This window comes from Ailuropoda melanoleuca, chromosome 20 (genome assembly GCF_002007445.2).
Source record: "Ailuropoda melanoleuca isolate Jingjing chromosome 20, ASM200744v2, whole genome shotgun sequence".
Lineage (NCBI taxonomy): Eukaryota > Metazoa > Chordata > Mammalia > Carnivora > Ursidae > Ailuropoda > Ailuropoda melanoleuca.
In genome coordinates this window covers 20,205,143-20,231,168 of record NC_048237.1, presented here as the reverse complement: position 1 = coordinate 20,231,168, position 26,026 = coordinate 20,205,143, and the positions used below count along the sequence as shown (strand labels likewise).

Genomic DNA, 26,026 nt, shown 5'->3' with positions numbered 1-26,026 from the left:
CAGTTTCAGTTGCTTAAAAGTAAGAATTATCACTCTTTTCTGTTGCTTAATATGATGCATTAAATTTATCATACGTTCAAGAGATAAGATTGAATACCCAGAGGTTTTTTAATGAAATAAATCCTATTTTAATTAAAACTGAAATGTTGAATTGAGTTTAGGAGCAAGTGAATAAGCAGTAGAATGTAATTTGGAGAGCACAATGGCAAAATTCAGATAATTCAAGAATTATCTGCGTTACTATATACTATACACGAAGTGCTGAGAAGACGGACACTACAGAGCTGAGTGACAGTCCATCTACTTTGCTCCTTCCAGTTCCTCATCTGTAAAGTAAGTAGAATATAATAATATCATACCTATAAATTATCCTGCGGTTTTAAACATCTTAGTCTGTGGGAAAATAATGAACTCCTACAGTGTGTCAAAGCATAGAGTTTTAAAAATAAATAATAATGCCCTAAAACCCACATTATCTTTTAAAACACATTAGCGTATATGATATGTGTAGAATAAGCTATTTAGCAGTTAATTTAGAGGCAAAGCCCATTAGAAACTGATTTCAATTGGTTATTTGTAGTTTTCAGAATTTGAAGGATAACAAATTCTGTCTATAATTTTAATAAGAAACACAAATTGTAATAGGAAGTCATGTTGTTGAAAAGTCAATGTCTTCCTGTGTTTTATTCCCATAAAGACTTAAAAAAATACCCCATTGATGCTTTTCCCCATTGTAAAAGCAATGCATGTTCTTTGTAACTAGTCAAAATATTTATGGTTCATAAAGAGAAAAAATAGATTTCTGGGTAAATAGTGACATGGAATAAGTCCCTGACACTCTCCCTTCCATATTCTTATCTGAAACAATGTAACAGAGATAAAGAAGTTTAAACATTATGAGTAAGGCTTTTCTAAGTATTGATTACAATTGGAGCAGAGGGAGGGTTTTCCTGGGGAAAGAAAGAAGACAGGTGATCTGGCCTAATGTCTTTGTAAACAGTGTGATAACTGACTAACGATTTGCTAGGAATGTCTTCATTTATGGCATGTCTTCTTCAGGATGTCCTTAGTTCAGGATAACTGAACACAAGGTCTATGGATTAAGGGAGGATGGCTTCCTGACCAATGTCACATAGGCTGATTGAACATCTAAATATGGGCACTTTTCTTATTCTAAATGCTTTCCATTTGTGAGATTACTTGCAATTCTCACTTAAGATATCATCTACTACTCTGAGCTGTAGAATGCGATGCAGAAAAGGAGGATCTGTGGAACCACATGAGTTGTCTTAGATCTCTATTTCATCTGTGCCTCTTGATTTCTTATATTCCTGAACTTACTATAACGCTTGATACTGTGTCAGTGTGATTTGACAATCTAATGCATGTGTCACTCACATAAACTAAAGCAAATTTAGATAAAGTGTGTGACTGAGATATCATTCTATGTAGACCCCTATGAGGGTGGAGATCTAGAGAGGATAAATAGGACTATTTTCTCTGCACCTGTTAGACCAGTGGAATGGGAAAGAATATTGTTCTTTATGCCTGGGATGAAGATATGTAATTTCCTGATTATCTGAAAGAGGTTGGCATTTGGAAACCTACCGATGCTTTTCAGAGATGGGATACTATTTGTGGTTTTGATTCTTGGATGGGTGGCATAATCATGCTAATAGTGATGGAACTGGAAGGGTATGGAGTGAGCCCGAGCTACTGATACATGCTTTATCGCTTCCAATCTTATATGCTTCAGAATACAACCATTTGAAATACCAACTACACCTGGATAAGAAAGGTCCTTTAACTAGGCTTGGACTTTAGATGGTCTTATTCTGGCCTTTCATTGGCTGGTGCCCATCTCAAGGTGAGCATTCTGTAGAACCAAAGTGATGATCTATATGAGTTCATACTGTTGCTTCCAGCCTGCAAATCAGTATTTACTGCCCAAATGGTCTTGAGCCTATTTCAGAAACCTATGGTGGCTGATTCCTCAGTCTGTCTTCCCAAATATGGACTACATAGCTGGTGTGCACACCTTGGGCTCAAGAGTTCATGGGGGCTGTGTACGAGCAATAGATATGCAGTCAAACTGGACCTCAGCGAGCATGAGGCTTCCCAAAATTTGCAATAGAACTAGATACAAAATTAAAAAAAGAAGACAGGCCATGGACCAGGCATTGGTGATAGAACTATGAGTTACAAACTCTAAATTTAATATTCCTGCCTATCTATCTTTGTTAAAATTAGGGGAATGGAGCTATGTCCTCCTTTTTATTGAAGGTACAGAGATTTCCCATAAACCCTCTGCCCCAGACATGCACAGCTTCCCCATTACCAACATTCCCCAAGAGCGAGGTACATTTCTTACAACTGATGAACTTTAATTGACACATCATTGTCACCCCGAGTCCATAGGTTACATTAGGATTCACGCTTTGTGTTGTACATTCTATGGTTTTGGACAAATGGGTTGGGACAAGTGACATGTATCTGCCACTATAGTATCTTACAGAGTATATTCACTGCCCTAAAAATCCTCTGTGCTCCATCTGTTCTTCCCTTCCCTCCCCCCACGCCTGGCAACTACTGATATTTTTACTACAGTCTTTATAGTATTACCTTTTCAGAATGTCATGTAGTTGGACTCATACAATATGTAGCTTTTTATGATTGGCTTCTTTCACTTAGCAATATACATTTGTGTATCCTGAATGTCTATTCATGGTTTAATAGCACATTTCTTTTTAGCACTGAATAATACTCAATTGTCTCGATGTACCACAGTTTATCCATTCACCAACTGAAAGGCATCTTGTTTTTCTCTTTCTAGGTTTTGGCAACTATGAATAAAGCTGCTATATATATCAGTGTGCAGTTTTTGCATGGCTTTAAGTTTTTGACTCCTTTGTGTAGATACCAGGGAACATACTGGTGGATCATATGATAAGAGAATGCTTAGTTTTGTGATAAACCACCAAACTATTTTCCAAATCGACTGTATCATTTTACATTCTCACCAGTAATGAATGGGAGCTCCTGTTGCTTCATATTCTCTCTAGTATTTGAAGTTTTCAGTGTTCTGGATTTTTGACCATTCTTTTTTTTTTTAATGATTTTTTTATTAAATTATGTTAGTCACCATACAGTACATCCCCGGATTCCGATGTAAAGTTCGATGCTTCATTAGTTGCGTATAACACCCAGTGCACCATGCAATATGTGCCCTCCTTACTACCCATCACCGGTCTATCCCAATCCCCCACCCCCCTCCCCTCTGAGGCCCACAGTTTGTTTCTTAGCGTCCATAGTCTCTCATGTTTCATTCCCCCTGCTGATTACCCCCCCTTTCTTTATCCCTTTCTTCCCCTACCGATCATTCTAGTTCTTATGTTCCANCATAGATGAGAGAAATCATATGATAATTGCCTTTCTCTGCTTGACTTATTTCACTTAGCATTATCTCCTCCAGTGCCGTCCATGTTGCAGCAAATGTTGAGAATTTGTTCTTTCTGATAGCTGAGTAATATTCCATGTATATATGGACCACAGCTTCTTTTTTTTTTATTGGGGTGCATATGGCCCTTCTCTTTACTACGTCTGTATCTTTGGGGTAAACACCCAGTAGTGCAATGGCTGGGTCATAGGGTAGTTCAATTTTTAACTTTTTAAGGGACCTCCACACTGTTTTCCAGAGTGGCTGTACCAACTTGCATTCCCACCAACAATGTAGGAGGGATCCCCTTTCTCCACATCCTCTCCAACAATTGTTGTTTCTTGCCTTGTCTATCTTTGCCATTCTAACTGGCGTAAGGTGGTATCTCAGTGTGGTTTTGATTTGAATTTCCCTGATGGCTAATGATTTTGAACATTTTTTCATGTGTCTGTTAGCCATTTGTATGTCTTCATTGGAAAAGTGTCTGTTCATATCTTCTGCCCATTTTATGATTTGTTTATTTGTTTCTCGTGTATTGAGTTTGAGAAGTTCTTTGTAGATCTTGGATACCAGTCCTTTATCTGTGGTGTCCTTTGCAAATATATTCTCCCATTCCGTGGGCTGTCTCTTAGTTTTTTTGACTGTTTCCTTGGCTGTGCAGAAGCTCTTTATCCTGATAAAGTCCCATAAGTTCATTTTATCTTTTATTTCTCTTGCCTTTGGAGATGTGTCGTGAAAAAGGTTGCTCTGGCCGATGTCATAGAAGTTGTTGCCTATGTTCTCCTCTAGAATTTTGATGGATTCCTGTCTCACATTGAGGTCTTTCATCCATTTGGAGTTTATTTTTGTGTATGGTGTGAGAGAGTGGTCAAGTTTCATTCTTTTGCATGTAGCTGTCCAATTTTCCCAGCACCATTTATTGAAGAGACTGTCTTTTTTCCACCGGATGTTTTTTCCTGCTTTATCAAAGATTAGTTGCCCAAAGAGCCGAGGGTCCATTTCTGGGTTCTCTATTCTGTTCCATTGGTCCATGTGTCTGTTTTTGTGCCAGTACCATGCTGTCTTTGTGATCACAGCTTTGTAGTACAGCTCGAAATCCGGCATTGTGATGCCCCCAGCTTTGTTTTTCCTTTTCAACAGTTCCTTGGAGATTCGGGGCCTTTTCTGGTTCCATACAAATTTAAGGACTATTTGTTCCAGTTCTTTGAAAAATGTCCTCGGTATTTTGATCGGGATAGCATTGAAAGTGTAGATTGCTCTGGGTAGTATGGACATTTTAACTATGTTAATTCTTCCAATCCATGAGCATGGAATATTTTTCCATCTTTTTATGTCTTCCTCAATATCTTTCAAAAGTGATCTATAGTTTCTAGAATATAGGTCCTTTACGTCTCTGGTTAAGTTAATTCCAAGGTAACGTATGGTTTTTGGTGCTATTGTAAATGGGATGGATTCCCTAATTTCTCTTTCTTCAGTCTCGTTATTCGTGTATAGAAATGCAACTGATTTCTGAGCATTGATTTTGTATCCCGCCACATTACTGAATTGCTCTATAACTTCTAATAGTTTGGGAGTGGATTCTTTTGGGTTTTCCATATAGAGTATCATATCATCTGCGAAGAGAGACATGTACCAGTATCTCATTGTTTTAATTTATATTTCCCTGATGTTGTATGATGTGGAGTACCTCTTCATATACTTATTTGCCTTCTGTGTATTTTGTCTGGTGAGGTGTCTGTTAAGGTTATCGCCCATTTGTTCAGCTGTGCTATTGTTTTCTTATTGTTGAGTTTTAAGAGTTCTTTATATATGCATATATTCTGAATACCCATCCTGTATCTGATATATCTTTTGCTAATATTTTATCTCATCTGTGGCTTGGTTTTTAACAGTGTTTTTCTCAGGGGATAATTTTTTTTTTAGTTTTAATAAATCCAGCTTATAAATTCTTTGTTTTATGAACTGTGCCTTTGGTGTTATATCTAAAAAGTCATCAACAAACCCAAAGTCACCTAGGTTTTCCCTCATGTTATCTTTTAGGAGTTTTGTAGTTTTGTATTTTACATTTAGGTCTGTGATTTATTTTGAATTAATTTTTTGAAGAATGGAAGGTCTATATTTAGATTTACTTTTTGCATGTGGATGTCCAGTTGTTTCAACATCAATGATTAAAAGAACTAACTTTTCTCCATTGTTTTTCCTTTGTGAAAGACCAGTTGGCTATATTTATGTGGGTTTATTTCTGTGCTCTTTATTCTCTCCCATTGACCTATTTGTGTATTATTTTACCAAGACCACATATATAACCTTTTCTCAGCATTGTCTAGATTTTTAAATATTTGAATATTTGGTATGTATAGCATATTTTTTCTCTTGTACAAGGCACAACAAATGTTGAGGCAGGTTTTCAATACTTTCTTTTTTTTTAAGATGTTATTTTTATGAGAGAGAGAGTGATGAAAGAGCATGAGAGGGGAGAGGGTCAGAGAGAGAAGCAGACTCCCTACTGAGCAAGGAGCCTGATGCAGGACTCCATCCTGGGACTCCAGGATCATGACCTGAGTCGAAGGCAGTCAGTTAACCACCTGAGCCACCCAGGAGCCCCAGGTCTTCAATATTTTCATCCAAAGGTATCTGGAATAAAATTAAAGAATCCTTAGTTTGAGCTTTAAGACTAGAATAAATACTAGAATTTATCATTTTTCCTTATCCATTTTTCCTTATCTAACTATTCCACACCCTGGACCCATTTGAGATATTTCTAAACACCATAACCCATTGTGAAACTTAAACTTCTGTATATTTACTTCAAATATGCCCTCCTTATATTTGTTCCTTTACCTTATACCTATGGTTTTATAATTCTTTAGTTTTCTTGCAGTGTATCTGGACACTTGTAGCCTCCTTCCTTAGCAAACCTGGATTCCTGCTTTTCATTGGTACTATGTCTCAGCAGACACTTCTATTCCATCTCACTAGGCCTCGCCGTTCCTACAAAATTCTATAATCTATAATCTTCTCCTTCTCTCTGTTTGGGCAGCTGAGTACTAATACAAAAACGTATATGAATAGGTCAAGTGGTGCAACTGTCTATTGAGTGAGTCTAATCTCCATAGGACTGTGAGTGCACCCCATCAGTTCTTTCACTCCGTCATGGTCTGCTCCCTTAGAACATTTGTTTTTCAGGAATGATTCCAAAACTGTATTCTAGTCTTAAAGCTCAAACTAAGGATTCTTTAATCTGCCTGTATTTTTTTTTAATAACTTGAACTGGAGTTAATAATTTGGTAAATTTCATCATGCTTTTAGGTTTATGGATCCAGAAAAAACAATTGCTTCTTTTTGTTGTTGTTCAGTAATATACCATATACTATTTTTTTTCTTTTTGCCTTTTGTCCCCCTTCACCAGTTTCTCCTATACCCAAGCCCCCACCTCTGGCAACCACCAGTCTGTTCTCTGTATCTATGAGCTTTTCTCTTTTTTTGGTTCCAGCATAAGTGAGATCATACAGCATTTGTCTGTCTCTGTCTGACTTATTTCACTTAGCATAATGCCCTTTACATCCACCTATGTCATTGAAAATGGCAGAATTTCATTCTTTTTTTATGGCTGAATAACATTCTGTTGTGTATGTATACCACAATTTCTTTATCCATTCATCCATAGTGGACACTTAAGTTGTTTCCATATCTTCACTATTGTAAATAATGCTGAAACAAACATCTTTTCTAATTGGTGTTTTTTCATTTCTTCAGTTAAATACCCAGAAGTGGATTTGCTGGTAGTTCTTTGTGGTTTTTTTTCTTTTTTTTTTTTTAGAACTTCCATACAATTTTCCATAGTAGCTCCACCAATTTCCATTCCCACCAACAGTATACAAACAAGAATTAAGAATTTCTTCTCCCCGTCGTTACTAACACTTGTTATTTCTTATCTTTTTAGTACTAGCCACTCTAACAGGCGTGAGGTGTTATCTAATTGTGGTATAGATTTGCATTTTCTTTATGGTTAGTGATGGGGTTGACCAATTTTTCATTTGCCTGTTGGCTATCTGTATGTCTTCATTTAAAAAAAATGTCTATTTAGATCTGCCCATTTTTTTATTGGATTGTTGGGTTTTATACTATTGAGTTGTGTGAGTTCTTTATGTTTTTATACTTTTGATATTAATCTCTTATCAGATATAAGATTTGTAAATATTTTCTCCTGTCCAGTAGGTTATCTTTTCATTTTGTTGATGGTTTCCTTTGCTGTTCAGAGGCTGCTTTCTATGATGTAGTCACACTTACTTGATTTTTCTTTTGTTGCTTTTGCTTTTGGTGTCAAATTCAGAAAATCATCACTAAGACGTATGGCAAGGGGCTTACCATTTAAGTTTTAATCTAGGAGTTTTATGGTTTCAGATCTTATTTTCAAGTGTTTAATCCATTTTGATTTATTATTTTTTTTTACATGGTATAAGACAGTCACCCAGTTTCATTCTTTTTCACATGGTTGTCCAGTTTTCCCAACCTCATCTTTTGAAGAGACTATCCTTTCTCCATTGTATATTCTTGGCCCTCTTGTTTTAAATTAATTGACCATACATATGTGGGTTTATTTCTGGGCTCTTTATTCTGTTCCATTGATTTATGTGTCTGTTTTTATGCCAATGCCATAATACTTTAATTACTATTTTTTGTAACATAGTTTGAAATCAGGGAGAATGATGTCTTCAGCTTGTTTTCTTCTTGAGATTGCTTTGGCTATTCAGGGTTTTCTGTGGTTCCATAGAAATTTTAGTATTATTTGTTTTATTTCTTTTAAAAATGCCATTGGAATTTTAAGATATTGCATCAAATCTATAGATTGCTTTGGGTTGGATAGAGATTAAATCAGTAACCAAAAATCTCCCAAACAAAAATGTCCAGAACCAGATGGCTTCACTAGTGAATTCTACCAAACATTTAAAAAGAATTAATTACCAATCATTTTCAAATTCTTCCAAAAAAGAAAAGAGGAGAGAACATTTTCTAACTCATTTGTGAGGCCAGCATTACCCTGATACCAAAACCAGATAAGGATGCCAAAAAGAAAAAATAATTACCAGCCAACATCCCCGAGAAACATAGATGCAAAAAATCTTAAAAAAATACCAGTAAACCAAATTCGACAACATATTAAAAGGATCGTGCATCATGATCAAACTGAGATTTATTTCATGGATGCATGGATGTTACAACATTTTCAAATCCATGTGACATATCACATTAACGAAAAGAAGGATAAAAATTATGATCATCTCAATAGATACAGAAAAAAGCATTTGACAGTGTATTTCTGTCCCAAAATAATATATATTTTTATGTAGTTTCCTGTCCTGATGGTATGCCACTGCTCTGTAAACTCGTCTTACTTGAACATTAGATTGCTGATGTTATATGACAATGAATAGGCTTACAGATATTAAAACACACTAATGGAAACTACGAGTATAGTTAATTAATGGAACCCATAATTGTCCAAAAACAGAATAACCCTGTACCCAATTGATTAAATCATATAAATATATGTATTTATATTAGTACAAAACAGTATTTTATATAATCCAATAGTAATTTCTAATTAAATCCAAAGAGAAAAGATGCACTAAAGAAATTTACTAAATATGGTAATGGTGTTTTATCAAAAATAAAGTACAATACTCATATCAAATGCTAAAGTAATAAATGAACTTATGTGAGTCATAATTAAGAAAGAGATGTCCACTATCAGTACTATTTTATTTTTTAAAGATTTATTTACTTCAAAGAGAGAGAGAGAATGGGGGAGGGCCAAAGAGAGGAGAGAAAGGATCCTCAAGCAGAAATACTTAACCGACTGAGCCAACCAGGCACCCCTACAAGAACTATTTTAAAACATTTTTTGGAAGTGGTAGCAACTTTAATAAAATCTGATAATGAAATTAGCAAATCTTGAAAACTGAGCTGAAATTATTTTAGTTACAGCTAAAATAATGAGGTACAAAAAGACATATGAATTAAATATAATTGAGAGTTGAAGGTGCTTGGTGAAAAGAAAAAGTACAAGAGTTAATAGCTTCTCTTTATTTTGGCAATGACTAATCTTGAATATGTAATAAATATGCAATTTGGACAACATGAAAAAATTAAAATTTTTATCAATAAGTTAGGTTTTGGCCAATGTTAGTATTAAGTTAAAACATCCTTTATTACTAGTTTGGTGGATTTTTTAAAAAAATATGGATGTAAATTATATTTTATCAAATAGTTTTGCTGTTTCTGTGTAGGTGATATTTTTAAACTACTATTTTTAATGATTGAATTAGTTTAATAGATATTCTGTTATTAGCACTTTCTTAAAACCAGTTTATTATATGTTTTATACTTATAGTAATTTCACAAATAATATTGGTTTTTAATTTTCCTTTCTTGCATAAATTATTATATGGGCTTCATAAAATAGGTTGGGAGTGTTTCCTCTTTTACTAGTCTATCAAAGAGATTAATAATAAGATCATAAATTATTTTTCCTTTTGTGCTTGACAGAATTGTTCTATAGAAAAACACTTGAAGCTCATTGTTTTTAATGGGGAGTAGATTTCAAATACTTATTTATTTTATACTTACTGGCCCATTTGGGATTTCTCCTATTTGAATCTGTTTTTTCTTTTTAAATTTTATTTATTTATTTGACAGAGATAGAGACAGCCAGCGAGAGAGGGAACACAAGCAGGGGGAGTGGGAGAGGAAGAAGCAGGCTCACAGCGGAGAAGCGATGTGGGGCTGGATCCCACAACGCCGGGATCACGCCCTGAGCCGAAGGCAGACGCTTAACCACTGTGCCACCCAGGCGCCCCTGAATCTGTTTTAGAAAGTGATAGCTTTCTATCCAATTGTTTAGTTATTTTTTATTTTAAAATGTTTTGGCATTTTATATTATTATTTTATCTTATTAATCTTTTTTGTAGCTGGAATGATGTCCTTTTTATTCCTAATGTTGCTTACATCTTAATTTTCTCTTAAAAATTCTGCTAGAGGTTTTAATTTTTCATTTTTATATTTTTACTTTGTATTTTAGTATTTTAAAGTCTAATATTTATCCAAAGAAATGTGCATATAATAATTATATAACAATCAGTTTTCACAAACTGGACACATCTAAGTAATACATCTAGATGAAGAAACAGAATCTTCCCCAGACTCCAAAGAACCTTCATGCAGTAGTCATCACTTCGCCACCACCACCCCAACTATGCTCTGTATAGACTTTTTTTTTCAAATTTTTATTTAAATTCTAGGTAGTTAACATTTATTTTAATATTGGTTTCAGGAGTAGACGTTAGTGATTCATCACTTACATGTAATACCCAGTGCTCTATACAGCAAGTGTCCTTCATAATACCCATCACCCATTTAGCCCAACCCACCCACCTCCTTCTATCAACCCTCAGTTTGTTCTCGATCTTTAAGAGTCTCTTATTTCACTCTCTCTTTCTTTCCCCCCTTCTCATATGTTCAACTGTTTGGTTTCATAAATTCCACATATGAATGAAATCATATGGTATTTGTCTTTCTCTGACTGACAGATTTTGTTTTAGTGTAATATACTCTAGCTCTATCCATGTCACTGCAAATGGCAAGATTTCATTTTTTAAAATATTTTATTTATTTATCTATTTATTTATTTATGATATATAGAGAGAGCACAAGTGTGAGGAGGAGCAGAGGAACAAGCAGACTCCCCACTGAGTGCAGAGCCCTATGCAGAGCTGTATCCCAGGACCCTGAGATCATGACATGAGCCAAAGTCAGATGCTTAACCAACTGAGATACCCAGATGCCCCAAGATTTCATTATTTTTGATAGCTGAGTAGTATTCCATGGCATATATATGTACCACCTATTTTTTTTTTGTTTTTTTTTAAAGAGAGAATGAGAGAGAGAGAGAGAGAGCAAGAGAGGGGAGAGTCAGAGGGAGAAGCAGACTCCCTGCTGACCAGACAGCCTGATGCAGGACTCGATCCTGGGACCCCAGGATCATAACGTGAGCTGAAGGTAGTCCCTTAACCAACTGAGCCACCCAGGTGCCCTGTACCACCTATTCTTTATCCATTCATCAATCAGTGGATACTTGGGCTCTCTCCATAGCTTGGCTATTGTTGATAATGCTGCTATAAACATCTGGGTGCAGGTATCCCTTTGAATCTTTATTTTTATAACCTTTAAGTAAATACCTAGTAGTGCAATTGCTGGATTGTAGGGTAGTTCTACTTTTAACTGTTAGAGGATGTGTAGGCTTCTAACAGCATAGTTTTTGTCATTTTGGTATTTTCTGTGGATGTCTGATTTCTATTGATAAACATTCATTTTAGGTTTGTGAAATTCATCTATATTATTCCATGTCATTTTCAATCATTTATTCCCATTGTGTAGTATTCCACTGTATGAACTTAATAGAAGTTATTCATTCATTCTGTGCTTGATGCTTTGGGGTGGTTTCCAGATTGGAGCTACTAACATATGAGCATTATGATGTATAATTTAATTTTTGTTTTAAGGACATTAGTTTCTGGGGCATAAAGTATGCATATATTCAGTTTTAGTAGATACGGACAAACAGCTGTCTAAACTGTTTGCCAAATTAAGTACCCCTCATCACCAATAACAATAGTATGCGAAAGCTCCTGTTAATCCAAATGTTTTCCATTACTGGTATTCTCCTTCATTTGTCACTTTATTTTTTATAACTGTGTGATATTATCATTTTGGCTTAATTTACATTTATCTGATGCTTGATGTATATTTACTGCTGAGTTGCTAAGTTATGAACTTACATTTTTTCTTGTGTATTTTTTCATAAATCATTCCTTGTAACATTTGCTAGTTATGTCACCTCTTAATTTTCTAATGTGTAAAATAAGTAGATCAAACAGGAAGAGGTCTAAGTTACATTCAGTTTTAAACATCTTATTCAATCCATATGAGAAATGAATTCCTATAGTATGCCGAAACATTGTGTTACAAACCAAAATGATAGATATTATATATGTAGAATTAATTAACTATTTGGCAGTTAATTTAGGAAAAGTGGCTATTCATACTTGACCTCAGTGGGGTTTTTTTTATTATTAAGAATTAGAAGGATGACAATTCCATTTACCATTCAAGTAGGAAAGAAGAATATAACAGAAAGTCATATGTTTGAAGAGTCACTGTTTTCCCATTTAAGCCTGTATTGGATTTTAATATTGAGAGACTTAAAAATATACTTAATTTATTTTTCCCCAATTCTATTTATACATACAATGTGAGATATATTTTTATCTATCAATATACTTGATGAATTTGAAAGGGGAATTTTTATATAAAAAGGTATAGATTAGGCGATTAATGTCAAAGGAGGAAAGAAGGTGTGAAATAGAGTTCTTACTTGACTTCACCCATATGCCTTTTTCCTTTACTGATTTTAATCTGTATTTTTTCTTCAATAAATCATAACTATGGGTAGAACAGTTTTTCTGATTTCTTCTAGTGAATCTCCACACTTAAGTTGCTCTTGGGGACCCCATGTAACTTAAATAACCTATTTTTTTCCACCTAAACAAATGACCTTTAGGAATATTTTAAAATGTTAAATGCTGTATAAATGAATAAATATACAAAGTTTGGTAGTTTGTATTGATAGCAAAAATTACATAGCATGTTACAACTAAGCAGAATTGTATGTCCTCTAGAATTGTTTTGCAAATAACTTTAAAATCATATCACTTAATGGCCATACACATATAAAATTTTTAAAAATGTGGAGCTGCTCTTATACCTGTTGGTTCAGTACCTGTAGTATTGTACTGCTACCAACACATTTCTGCTATTACCAAGGCACCTCTAGAGCTCTGAGAAGCAGATTCTGAGAGTGAGTCACTCATGTTAAAGTAGGAAAAGCAATATCAAGTCAATAGTTTGGTTTTGGATAGCTGCTATGACGAGAAGCAAGTGCTGGGTAGAAATCTATGTGGAACCTGAAATGAAGGTGATAATGTTCAATCTGATTTCAAAATTTGAGAAATCCTGCAGTGCCCGAGAGTTCCTTGTATACACCACAGTATGTAATAGATATTATTTAACAATTAGATTTGTATTCATTAGTTTTTGAAGTGATTATGAAGCTTTTAGACCATAAATACTAAGTTGTTTAGCCGCTCAGTAAACAATTACGTATTTCTTTTGGCCTAAGTGTGCTATGGAATAAAACAGCACAATACTAAGAGCGCTGAGAACAGAGAAAGTTTGGGAATGTCTTATCTATGGCATTTAGTAATCTAGAATCCCAGGCTTCCTTTACCTCAAGGTTATTGAACCAGGATCTAAATTTCATAGAGACCAACCAGAAGTTTAACAAGCACCCTCACTGACTCTGATAATTTACATCTACATTTCCAGTATTAATTCTTTTTTTTTTTAAAGATTTTTTATTTATTTATGAGATAGAGAGAGCCAGCGAGAGAGGGAACACAAGCAGGGGGAGTGGGAGAGGAAGAAGCAGGCTCACAGCAGAGGAGCATGACGTGGGGCTCGATCCCATAACGCCGGGATCACGCCCTGAGCCGAAGGCAGAAGCCCAACCGCTGTGCCACCCAGGCGCTCTTCCAGTATTAATTCTTTGTTACTGCCTAGAATTATTCTTTGCCTAGTAGTTGTAGATCTCATGAAGTTCAGCTTAATAATATTGCTCATATTCATTATGGTCAATTGGTAAAGTGTTTTATATTAATGTTATTATTTTCATTATTATACGTATATGGGCATTTTTGCAGCAATGCACAGGTTTCAAAGAAATTGTAATCTTAAGACCTCCCATTGGAAGCAATTAGCACTTAAAATGTTTATCATGAAAACTCTAATTGTTCCTTAATACATGCACTCTCAGTTAAATTTTAATGAGGTTATCTATTTAGGTCTTCTGACAATAAGCCTTTATATTCTACATATGCCTTTGATGGTGAGTATTAATGAGCTAGTATAAAGTAGTTCTGTAAAAAGGACTTGCATAGGATTCTTTGATCTGTGGAAGCGTTAACAGTGTTGCCATTCATTTGCTTACAAATGTTGAGAGCCAAGGGCCCTCTTCGCTCTTGCAGGAAGGCTTACTTCTGGATCAACTGTGGAGAAAGAAAAAGGTGGTAGAAGAGTGTTGACCTAAAGCTAGTCCTACGGATGGATTAATCAATGTGAGGGATGCCGTGAGGAAAAACAGTTGTGCAATAAAATCATTTGGAAAAAGCATGATACAATGTATGTTCGTGATTCATCATCCCAGTTTCCCTATTAAGTGCCCTGAGTACGTCTGTACTAAATAATCAAGGTAAACATTGTTAAATTCAGTGATTGGCTACCAAAATGTCATTTTTTTTTTCAGATAACACTCAGTTTTAGTCCAAATAATTAGCATTCCTTGCAAGATACTTTGAGATGTGCTGTATAAGAAATGTAATATAATATTCAACAGCACTCAGTGTTGATTGACTGTCTATTATATATCAGTCACTGCTAGATGCTGGACGTGCAGTGATGAAGATAGGTGGGTATAATCTCTTATCCTTCTGGAAATAGTCAATTCAATAAGTTGCTGAAATAAAGTGTGGGCATATTTTATCACCATACTATGATTTGACATCATGTGCCAGGTGCAATCTGTTTCAGTCTAAAGTGACCAAAGGAGAATTTTTAGAAAAGAGCTAAAGAAAGATCTGAAATATGAGTAGTTGTGTGTGTATACAGTGTAGTGCATGAGACAAATAGAAACAGAGAGAGACAGAGATGGAGAGAGAGAGACAGGCAGCCTTGCGGGAGGTAGAGAGAGGTAGAGACAGTTCCAGCTTTGGAAATCTCCTAAGGGATATTGCATTCACTTATCCATTGACTGTCTTTTTCCCACCAAAATGAAATCTTCATGAAAGCAGAAATGGTATTTGGTTTCCCTTCAGATGTTGCCCCAGATAATGAGAATGTTGTCTAGAAGGCTGCAGATGCTTTAAAAAAATAAAATTTGTTGAGGCAAAGGAACGTGAAAATATTCAGTCAAGTTGAACATAGATTGAAAAAGCTTAGCGTGATGAGAAGAAGTGTACAGCAGAAACACGCTCCCGATTCGTTGCCATGTGCTATGGACCAAACGTGTTTCTGTAAAAATTTGTATGTTGAAGTTCTAGTCCCCAGAGTGAATGATATTTGGAAATGGGTTCCAAAGTAATTAAGGTTAAATTAGGTCAGGGTGGGGCCCTGATCCAATAAAATTAGTGTCTTTACAAGAAGAGACATAAGAGAGCTGGCTCTATCTTTCTTTGATGGATATGCATGGAAAAAATGCCATGTGAGGGTATGGTGAGAAGGTGGCCATCTATAAAGCAGGAAGAGAGCTCTCACAAAAACAAACAAACAAAAAACAGATTTGCTGGTGCTTTGGTCATGGGCTTCTAGCTTTCAAAATTGTGAGAAGATACATTGCTGTTTAAGGCATGTAGTCAGTAGTATTTTTTTTGTTATAGAAGCCCAAGCAGACTACAACAACATGCTTTGTCATTTAGTATACCTTCTATGCCAAATGAGTAGGCATTTAAAGTTTTTAAGCAAGAGCATTAGAAAATCACACTGACTGCAACATAGAACATGGTTGTAGGCTATTGTGAAGTGGCCATGGAAGGTTTAGATGTATTTGAAAACATAAACTGACAGAATTTTATTCCTAATTGCATAGTAGAATTTTATGCCTATAAACTCAAATTTGAGTTATTGGGGAAAGCTGAAGTGTTCAGTGTTGGTCATGTTGAGTTTGATGTTATAAGATATCTAACAAAGACATCCAAGAAGCAGTTCAATATATATGTCTGGAAGTTGAGAAGAGGGATGACCTAGAAATATAGATTTGCTCTTCATTGATATTTATGTGTGACTTCAGTCCGTGGGGAGATTTTTAAAAAAAATAGTAGAGAAGAGAACCTAGAAAACAGACCTATGGAAGAATACAATTTAAAGGACTAGAAGAGCCAAAGAGCTTACAATGAAATATGTCCAATCATAGAGTGGAAACATAAAGCAAGGGGACATTCGTGGAAGAATTAGTGGAAGGAAAAATGGAAATATAAATGATTTCAAATTGGACATAGTATATTTCTTCAAAACATGAAGAAAGACATTTCCTCCTTCGAAACCTGATATAAAGAGCAAGATGTGGGTGAAGGTGGTCAAAAGATACAAACTTTCAATTATAAGAAAATAAGTTCTGGGATGCTGTGTACAACGTGATGATTATAGGTAATAACAGTGTTTGTATATTTGGAAGTTACTGAGAGAATATATCTTCAAAGTTGTCATCAAAAGGAGCAAACAAATTTTGTAACTGTGAAGTAATGGATTGTTAACTACACCTGCAGTAATCATTTCACAGTGTGTACATATACCAAATCATCATGGCATACACCTTATACAATGTTACATGCCGATTATGTCCCAATAAAAATGAAAAAGGTGATAACATTAAAACACTAATTCTATTTATCAAAATTAAATTTCAAAATGAAAGAAAATAAAACTGCTCTGATATCCATCTTAACGGCCTGTATGTAGAAATCTTTCTAATATGAGACATTATTTTACTTTTCAGAAGGTATCCGTCATCAAAAACAGCATTGAACCCCTTGATAAATAGTTTTGTGGGCCCTACACAAACACTGCGGTCACACATTTATGAAGAACATCTAATGTGTATCATAAAAATATTGTTAATTATTTAACAACAAATATTTCACTATTGCAAAAATATAAAGATGTAAGAAATAGTTCTATTTATACATATTAGAATGGGAAAGAACATTGAATTAAATAAATGGTGAATAAAGCCTTGATCCTAAAACACCTGATCACATAATTAAATTAGTTAAGGGAGAAAAATGACAGGCTTTATAATGGTAGTATGGTGGTTTGAATATTAAGTTTTAAATTTCTTGATATTCAAATACATTTGATTTTTATTTTATAGTTAAGTAACTTATATAGACTCTATTTTAAAGTTCTCCGTTGAATTTCAAGTGTATTGTAAGTCCCATTACCAAGATGATGACAAAAAAATATGGAGAAAAATTATTTTATTTCTTTTTCAGGTTACAAATGAAATTCTTTATTGTCACTTGTCTCTGGAGTTGAAATGCAAAATATTAATATAGGCAATGAATAGCATTTTGCCATATGAATGGTATAGTAAACAAAAGAAAGGGAGTATTGACAACAAAAGAATATTGAGTAAAAGGGAGGGAGACTTAAAGAACAGCGATGTTTTTAAGCACTGCAATTATTTCCCTAGTCAATCTTCCACTAGGAAAATTTTTTAAATATGTACTTATTTTCTTGTAGAGCAATTTACAGTCTACTTAATGATACTTCTTTTTGGATTATATAAACCATATAAGCTTACAATTTCTTATGTAATAGGATTTGTATTCATTGTGCAGTACTCAAAATAATAGCAAGATTAACATTTTTAATTGGATGAGATCCTTACATTCATTAAGTTATTTTTTTAATAAATATTCTATTATACTATTTTTGCTATTCTCACAGTTGCACAAAAAATTAGGGGATCATGGGAAGTTCTGCTTGCTACAAGCAAGTGTGTGTGATTTTTTTTTTTTTTTTGACATGGTAGATTATCCTTGGGACAAATGAGAAGCTTAGTAATACAATTTACCAGACACTTATATTTAGGAGAATGGCATTAGATTTGCTTTGAAAGAATTTATAATTTTTGAAAAATATTGATCTAATTATTTAAGTATGAATATTAATTGCTTAATAAGAGAAGAACCATGTGTTTTGGGACCTAAAGTTTTTACAATTTTTTTTCTTTTTACATTTTAAGGATTTATTTATTTATTTGAGAGAGAGAGACAGGGGAGAGGGACAGATGGAGAGGGAGAGAGTCCTAAGCAGACTTCTGAGATAATGACCTGAACTGAAACCAAGAGTTGGACACTCAACCAAACTGCATCACCCAGGCTCCCTTAGCCTCTTTTAAAAACAGGACATAAAGTTATAAATAATGAATTTGATAATTTATGCCTACTTATTTACATTGAGAATGAAATGACAAAAATATAAATTACAAAATGCTTATTAATACCATAAACATAATAAAATTCAAAAAGTGATTATTAATCTTCTGACATCTCTAATTATTCCCATACATTGGCTTGCATATTTATATTTTCTCTTCATATGACCATGACTTTATAATAAAATTTTCTATAGAAGAAATAAAAAGGTAATTTGCAGTTTCCTCTATTATAGTTGCTCAGAATTTGTTTTTAATAAGATTTGACTGTCCACATGGATGTGTTCACTCAAGAGTAGCACTGTAGTAACACTTCAGATGTGTGTTATACCAACTAGAAATTCTGATAATTTCTCTTTTGCATGATTCCCATGAGAAAAGGTAAAAGAAAAAAGTATCATGCCTATACAATATATTGCATATACTGCATTACACATAGCGCATTATATATTCCTGATAGGAGAATTTGATTAAAAACTGACTAGGATTAAATCTTCCACTTGTAATTTTGCTCATGAAATTTTTGGAAGAATTTGCATGACTCCCTTCTTATTCTGTTCGTTTTAAACTTCGTTAGTCTTCCACTATGTGCCTACATCCCATGCAAAGAATTATAGGGCACATTCTATCATGATAAGTGCTCATCCCCTGAGTCTCTGTGCTGTAATGTTAGGTAAGTTGGCATCGTGGATAGTCTACCAGATGGTCATCAATAACCTAACTATACCTGGAAATCACTGCAATTCATATAAAGACATTCCTCTCTACTTGAATTAAATATAGCACAAATCCAACTTCTTTCCTGGATCCCCAAAGTGCTCACAACCACTCCAGCAACATATAACTGTCTATAAAATGCAGGGCTTTTACTTGATTTCAGTTAAAATATTACTCTTGATTTTTTTTTTTTTTAATGTAGGATCACATGAACACATTGCTGGAGTTTCTCCCAAGGTCCGGAAGGGGCCCGGGAAAGTGAACAGCACTGTGTTAAGCTCATTAGTTTCACATTAATCTACCTCTCTGCTTCCATTCTTAATCACGTATTTTTATGACTACTAAAAACAGCTTCCCAGGAATAAAAATAATGCATGATGTATTTCAGTGACTGGCAAGGTGATTAATTATAGGCTAAAATCTGGGTTATTCTTCATGAGAAAATAATTGCTGTGATTATCTTTAGACCTGATATGCATTTAAATGAAGTATTTTAAAAGAAATGTTCTAATTGTCTTGATTTTGTAAAATTTCCAAATCTTATTCTTCTTATGGAAATCAGTTCTTGTAATACTGGAGTCTTAAGATAAATCCTTTTAGTGAGGACTAATTAATAGAATGTCAAAGATGGTGTTTGCACTTTTTATTTTCCATTTACAATGTTACATTTTCCTGAAAACCAAAATTATTGTGAAATCCTGAAACTATCATAAAATCTAAATAAAATTACCTCTGGATTTTATAATAAACTGGAAAATATTACCTTTCATTGTTATAAAGATGGCTTTATTTTATGTGAATTAATTAAGCCTCAACTGATTATAACAGATAACCTTTAAAAAGAGATTATTTTGCTTGAAAGTACAGTGTCTGACAATTTCAGTTCAACAGAAGCAATTTGTCTAGTACCATTTTATGCACTTTTATAAATAAGTAATGGGAAATGAATCCATACATGTTACAAAAGGACTTTTGATAGTTGGTACTAACATGTAAATGGACTTTAAGCATTGGTACCTTGGGCTGTAGCAAACTGAAATAAATCCTTAGTGACCTGGCAAACATTTTCACTTCAGCATTGAATTCAGTGAAGTTCTCTCTTCTGATAAGCTTTGAGTTTGAGCTTAACTGTTCATTTATTTCTATTCCATAGTGAATATTGAGAGCCATTTCAGGAAAATGATCGGCATCCTCCAAGGAGAAACATTCTAAACACTACAAGCCTTCTAAGGGGATCCTGTGCACTCTTACTAACTAGTCATATAAAAGTAGATACTATTAAACCCAAGCTCACTTTTATTGAATATTTTTCTTTGAACCTTTAGTGACTTTCTCATTGTGATTTTTATGTCTGAAAAAGGAACAAAATATATTACACAGGATAGTTCTTTTTGAAGTTCAGTAATTGTCCAGACTCTCTCCATAGGCAAGACTGTGGCTTTTGGACATGATTTTTCTAGCATGACGAATTACAAATAAAATTCCAAAAATAGGCAGTTGTATCTAAGCAGCATTTAAATTTAAAGTACTCTACATTCTAGAAAACACACACTATGCATTCAAATTGATTCACATTTACAAGTACTTAAAAGGTATGGGAAAGCTGTTAATAAGAAATGTAAAGCACCCAAGTTATCTTTAATAATTTATTTATTTATTGTTTGAAGCTAAAGTGGGTCTTATGTTAGAAAACTCTTCCACTAAAAGAAGTTGACACCAATGTACTTATTTTATAAGATATTTATGTTTCTATTATATGAGACCATTACTATGGTTGGCCAAAGAGCATCATATAAACAGTCCAAGTAGGTAAATTCTCATTAACAGAACAATTTACATAAAATAAAAAGATGTAGAGTGGTATATAAAAAATATTTCTTTGTAGAGTTATTGGGCCGTATAAACACTATGTACTAATTTTAGAACACAAAAGCATATTATTGAGTAAATATACATTACAATTTTGAACATTAAGTAGGTGGAAATAGGAAGCCTTCTTAACTATATGCATGACTGTATGACTAATAAGTGATTTGGTAGCATTTCTTAGAAACTTTGATGAAATTGTACACCTCGTGCCCAAGAATCTGCTTGGATAATTATGAATATGTAGGACAATCGAAGGTTAAGTGAAAATATCCAGGGTGAGCAGCACTACAAAAAGATTGTTCAGGCTTTTGGAATTTAGTGGAATCTACCTTTGATTATGTTAGTGGGTATAATTTGCCAATACTCTGCCCAAATGCAGAGGCTGCATATTCCCATGTCTTCAGTGACCAGGATAGTAACATGAATATCACAAAAAAACCCCTTCTAAACGTAGAGAACTGTAGGCAGTGTGGTAAAGTAGAGAGAACCTATCCCAACTAAAAACACTTGAACACATTCTTTTTAACATCATGCCATTTAATCAAGATATCTACAGGCTACAGTTGGACTGTAGGCCTTGAGTTTGTTATTCCTTGACACAATGCCTAAGGAAAGTAAATGTGTTTGTTTCCCTTTGGTTATTTCCTAAAGTCTAGGAACCATGTCATATATATTTTTAAGGAGATCATAAAATCAATTTTTAAGGTATAGTTTACACATAATAAAATGCACTAATTTTCAGGTGTTCAGCTCAGTGGGTTTGACGGGCAAACACAAATAAACATCATACTAAAAAAAAGGTATATAACATTTTCGTTATCCCTGAAAAGTAAATTCACCCACACTACATTCAGTAAATCACTCCTCCCAATACCCAGCCTTTGTCAAAACTGATGTGTATCTGTCACTGTAGAGTAGTCTTGCCTTTATATTCTTTCAGATAAATGAAATCATGCTGTTGGTGCTCTTTGTGTTTGACTTCCTCTGTTCAACATCTTATTTTTGAGATATTATTGAGTGTATCAGTAGTTTGCTATACTTTATTGCTATTGTTCCATTAAATAAACAAAACAGCTTTTTTCATCTCTTTTACTGATGGACCCTTAGTCTATTTCCATTTATCGGCTACCGTGAAAAAAAGTTGTTATGATCATTCATGTACAAAACTTTTTGTATATGTTTCATTTTTTTTGGTTGAATACCTATATAAATATAGTTGTTTTGTCATAAGCTAAATGTATGAACAACTTTACAAGAGACTACCAAGCCACCTTCCAAAGTGGTTATCTTATTTAGCAGAGCATTACAGTTCTCATTACATCGCACCCTTGTCCATACTTGATATTTGTCTGTATGTTTTCAAAATTTTTACTATTTCACTTGGTATCTGAAAGATTTTCATTTTGATTTGATTTAGATTTCACTGATAAATAATGATGTTGAACATCTCATGTATTCAATAACCTTTTTCTGTATTCCTTTTGTGAGGTGTCCTTTCCAATTAGAGGCCCATTTTTATTTGGTTGTTGTGATCTTATTATTAACATCTTTATATATTTTAGACAAATGTTCTTGTTTTATAGTTTTTAATATGCATTGTCTATATTTTTTGAAGTTCATCCCTAGGCACTTCATGTTGATCTAATGTTATTTTGAGTGATTTCTTTTTAAGGATTGTAATTGTTTAATGCTATTATATTGAAATAAGATTGATTTTCATATTTTCACTTGGTAATCTGCACTTTCTACAAATGTAGTTATTATTTCTAGTACTATTTTTGTAGATTCCTTAGCATTTTTTATTAGCATAACCTCTGTGAATAGCCAGTTTTATTTATTCCTGAACATTTTTTGTGATTTTTATTTTTCTGTTTAGCAATGGCTACAACCTCCAGTAAAATGTTAAACAGAAACCTTGAGATCAGACATTGTTGCCTTTATCCCTGAGGGAAAGTGCCAGTCCTTTGTCATTACACATGATATTAGTTATATATTTTTTCACTATGCCTTTTAGTTTTTTTTAGTTTTTTTTTTTTTTAAAGATTTTATTTATTCGACAGAGATAGAGACAGCCAGCGAGAGAGGGAACACACGCAGGGGGAGTGGGAAGAGGAAGAAGCAGGCTCATAGCAGAAGAGCCTGATGTGGGGCTTGATCCCATAACGCCGGGATCACGCCCTGAGCCGAAGGCAGACGCTTAACCGCTGTGCCACCCAGGCGCCCCGCCTTTTAGTTTTTTCTGCATCTATTGAGATATGCTATTTTTTCTTTTCTTCTTAATGTCATAAGCTAGTTCCATATATTCAATCAACTATCTAATCTTAGGATAAATTCCTCTTGGTCATAACATAATTTTATAAATATGTTATATATGATATGCTAATATTTTAAATCACTTTTATCAGGGTATAATTTACATGTATATTTACAAATATTTTGTTAAGGGTTTGTGTGTGTGTGTCCATGTTTATAGGGAATAATTCTATTAATGTTTTCTCATATTTTCATAATAGTGGCTTCCTATGTTAAGTTTGAAGGTGTCCCTGCTTCTCTCTTTTTCTGAAAAAGTTTGTGTTAACATAGATATTATTTCTTCTTTCAAGGTGTCATGGAATTCACTTCAAAAGCCACTCGAATTTGGAATGTTCAGGTGAGAAGACTTTTACTTAAAATTCAATTAATTCGATATTCCTATTTATATAGGACTACTTATATTTTCTCTTTCTTACTGTGGATGTTTTATAGTTTGACCTTAACTAATAGGTCAGTTTCGTCTATGTTGTTGTCTACTTTGGCCTACAATAATTCTTTTTTTTAATATAAAATCATATTTTATTATTTTCTTAAGTATTTATTTATTTATTTTTAAAGATTTTATTTATTTGACAGAGAGAGACACAGCAAGAGAGGGAGCACAAGCAGGGGGAGTGGGAGAGGGAGAATCAGGCTTCCCTCTGAGCAGGGAGTCTGATGCGGGGCTGGATTCCAGGACCCTGGGATCATGACCTGAGCCGAATGCAGATGCTTAACGACTGAGCCACCCAGGCGCCCTTTAAGTTTTTATTTAAATTCCAGTTAGATAACACACAATGTAATATTAGTTTCAGGTGTACAATATAGTGATTCAACACTTCCATGCAACACCTATTGTTCATTATAAGTGTGCCCCTTAATCCTGTGTAATATTTTCATCTTTAAGTTCAGAAGTGATACCCATCATTCATTCTGTTTTATAAGTGACTCTTGCTTTCTCTTTTTTTATGATAAATCTAAATGTTTTTGTTTTATTTATTTTTTTAAAGAATCTGTTTTTGTTTTTATTGATTTTCCCTATTATCCATTTAATATTTTGTTCATTTCCACCCTTACCTTTATTATTTTGTTTAATTTGATAATTTCCTAGCTTCATTAGGAAGAAATTTAGATCATTAATTTTAAATGTAACAATTTCTTTTATGTAAACATTTCCACTTAAGCAGAGCTTTAAATGCATCTCTCACATTATCTTGGTGAAAGTTAGATGTGTTCTGCCCCTACCTCAAATTTACTGCGATATGATTACCATATAACATTGTGCAGGTTTAAACATGTGTTCGTGAAAATAATGTATTTGACTATTGTTGGGATACTGCTTGATAAGTATCAATTTATAGAAACCATGGTGGAAATTTTGATGAGTATGATTACATATAAATTATAAATTTCTTTCTGACCACAAAGTCTAAAGAAAAGGCAATGTTGAAACTCTGTGTCACAGGTTGTAATTTCTTTCCCTTTTAATGAACTCTCATAAAATTTGATTGTTTAGTGTGTCTTTGGAGTAGAAGAAAACCAGTTTATAATTTTCATCTATTTTTAATAGAGATATAATTGACATTAACATTATATTAGTTTCAGATGTACAGCATAATGAGTATCTTTTAACCTTGTCCTTGCACTCCTCAGTACAGGCCTGCTTAGATCTGTTGTTATAGATCCTTAAGACAAATGTATCCGAGTTCTCATTTCAGTAGTGATTGTAGCAGCAACCTACTTGTTGGTAACTTGAATAACTGAATTGCAGTATATGCAATGACCATAGGTTGGTGATAATGGGAAGGCAATGGTATTGTCAATGCCTTCCAGCTAAAGACTTCCAGGAACACACCTATAATTAAACAAGTTAGGCTTTATTGATCTTTGCAATGAGTGAGAACACACATCACAGGGAGCCATAGTGTTGTAGTAAGAAGTTGTTGAATGAACTTATTATAGCGTTTAGGCACTTGTTGGGTGATTTTGGAGAATGCTCTGTTCTGAGTCAGATGCTGTCAGAAAGCAAGTGAAAACTTATGATTCACTGTCTTAATAAACTAGATCTATTAGGAAGAATTAAAGTTAAAGCAATACAAAGTGAGCAAACAGCAGCAACTTACTTTAACCGAAATAGGAAAACCTTTCTTCATTTTTGTGGTTTGGATGACATGTTTTTGTCTATGTTCAGAATGATTCCTTGGGGGTCGTTTTTGTCCTGATCTGTTGCAGTCATAGAGTGGCCTTGCCTGAAACAAAATTATGTAGATTCAACAGGAAAAGAGCAAGTCCTGGATATGAAAAGAGCAAGTACCAGTCAGATCCCAGAAGTTAGAGGCTACTTTTATTTTCCTCAGTATGAGAGATGGAAGAGAAAGAGAAAAACAATGACCATTTAAAAACAACAAAGCTAAAAGGGGCCTTGTGCCAGCTAGTGATGTAATGTGCCATGAACCTAGGAGTCTGATTAAAATCATGTATACTTCAGGCTCATCTCCCCATCCACACACATAATATATTTCTTAAAGAAAATAAATTGAAATTAGACTGAAACAGAAAAACCTAACAAACTTAAATATCTAAGTTGTCTTTATTATCTAGAGAAG

General features: G+C 33.9%; 1 long non-coding RNA gene across 2 annotated transcripts in view; it reads left to right on the top strand.

Annotated features, from left to right (window-relative positions):
- The window catches only part of LOC117797273, a 238,291-nt gene that overhangs the window by 109,224 nt on the left and 103,041 nt on the right, over positions 1–26,026 (top strand). For both annotated transcript variants that reach the window (XR_004622219.1, XR_004622221.1), the window contains exon 3: positions 23,732–23,778. This is a non-coding gene — a long non-coding RNA (uncharacterized LOC117797273). The remainder of the gene's footprint in view (positions 1–23,731; positions 23,779–26,026) is intronic.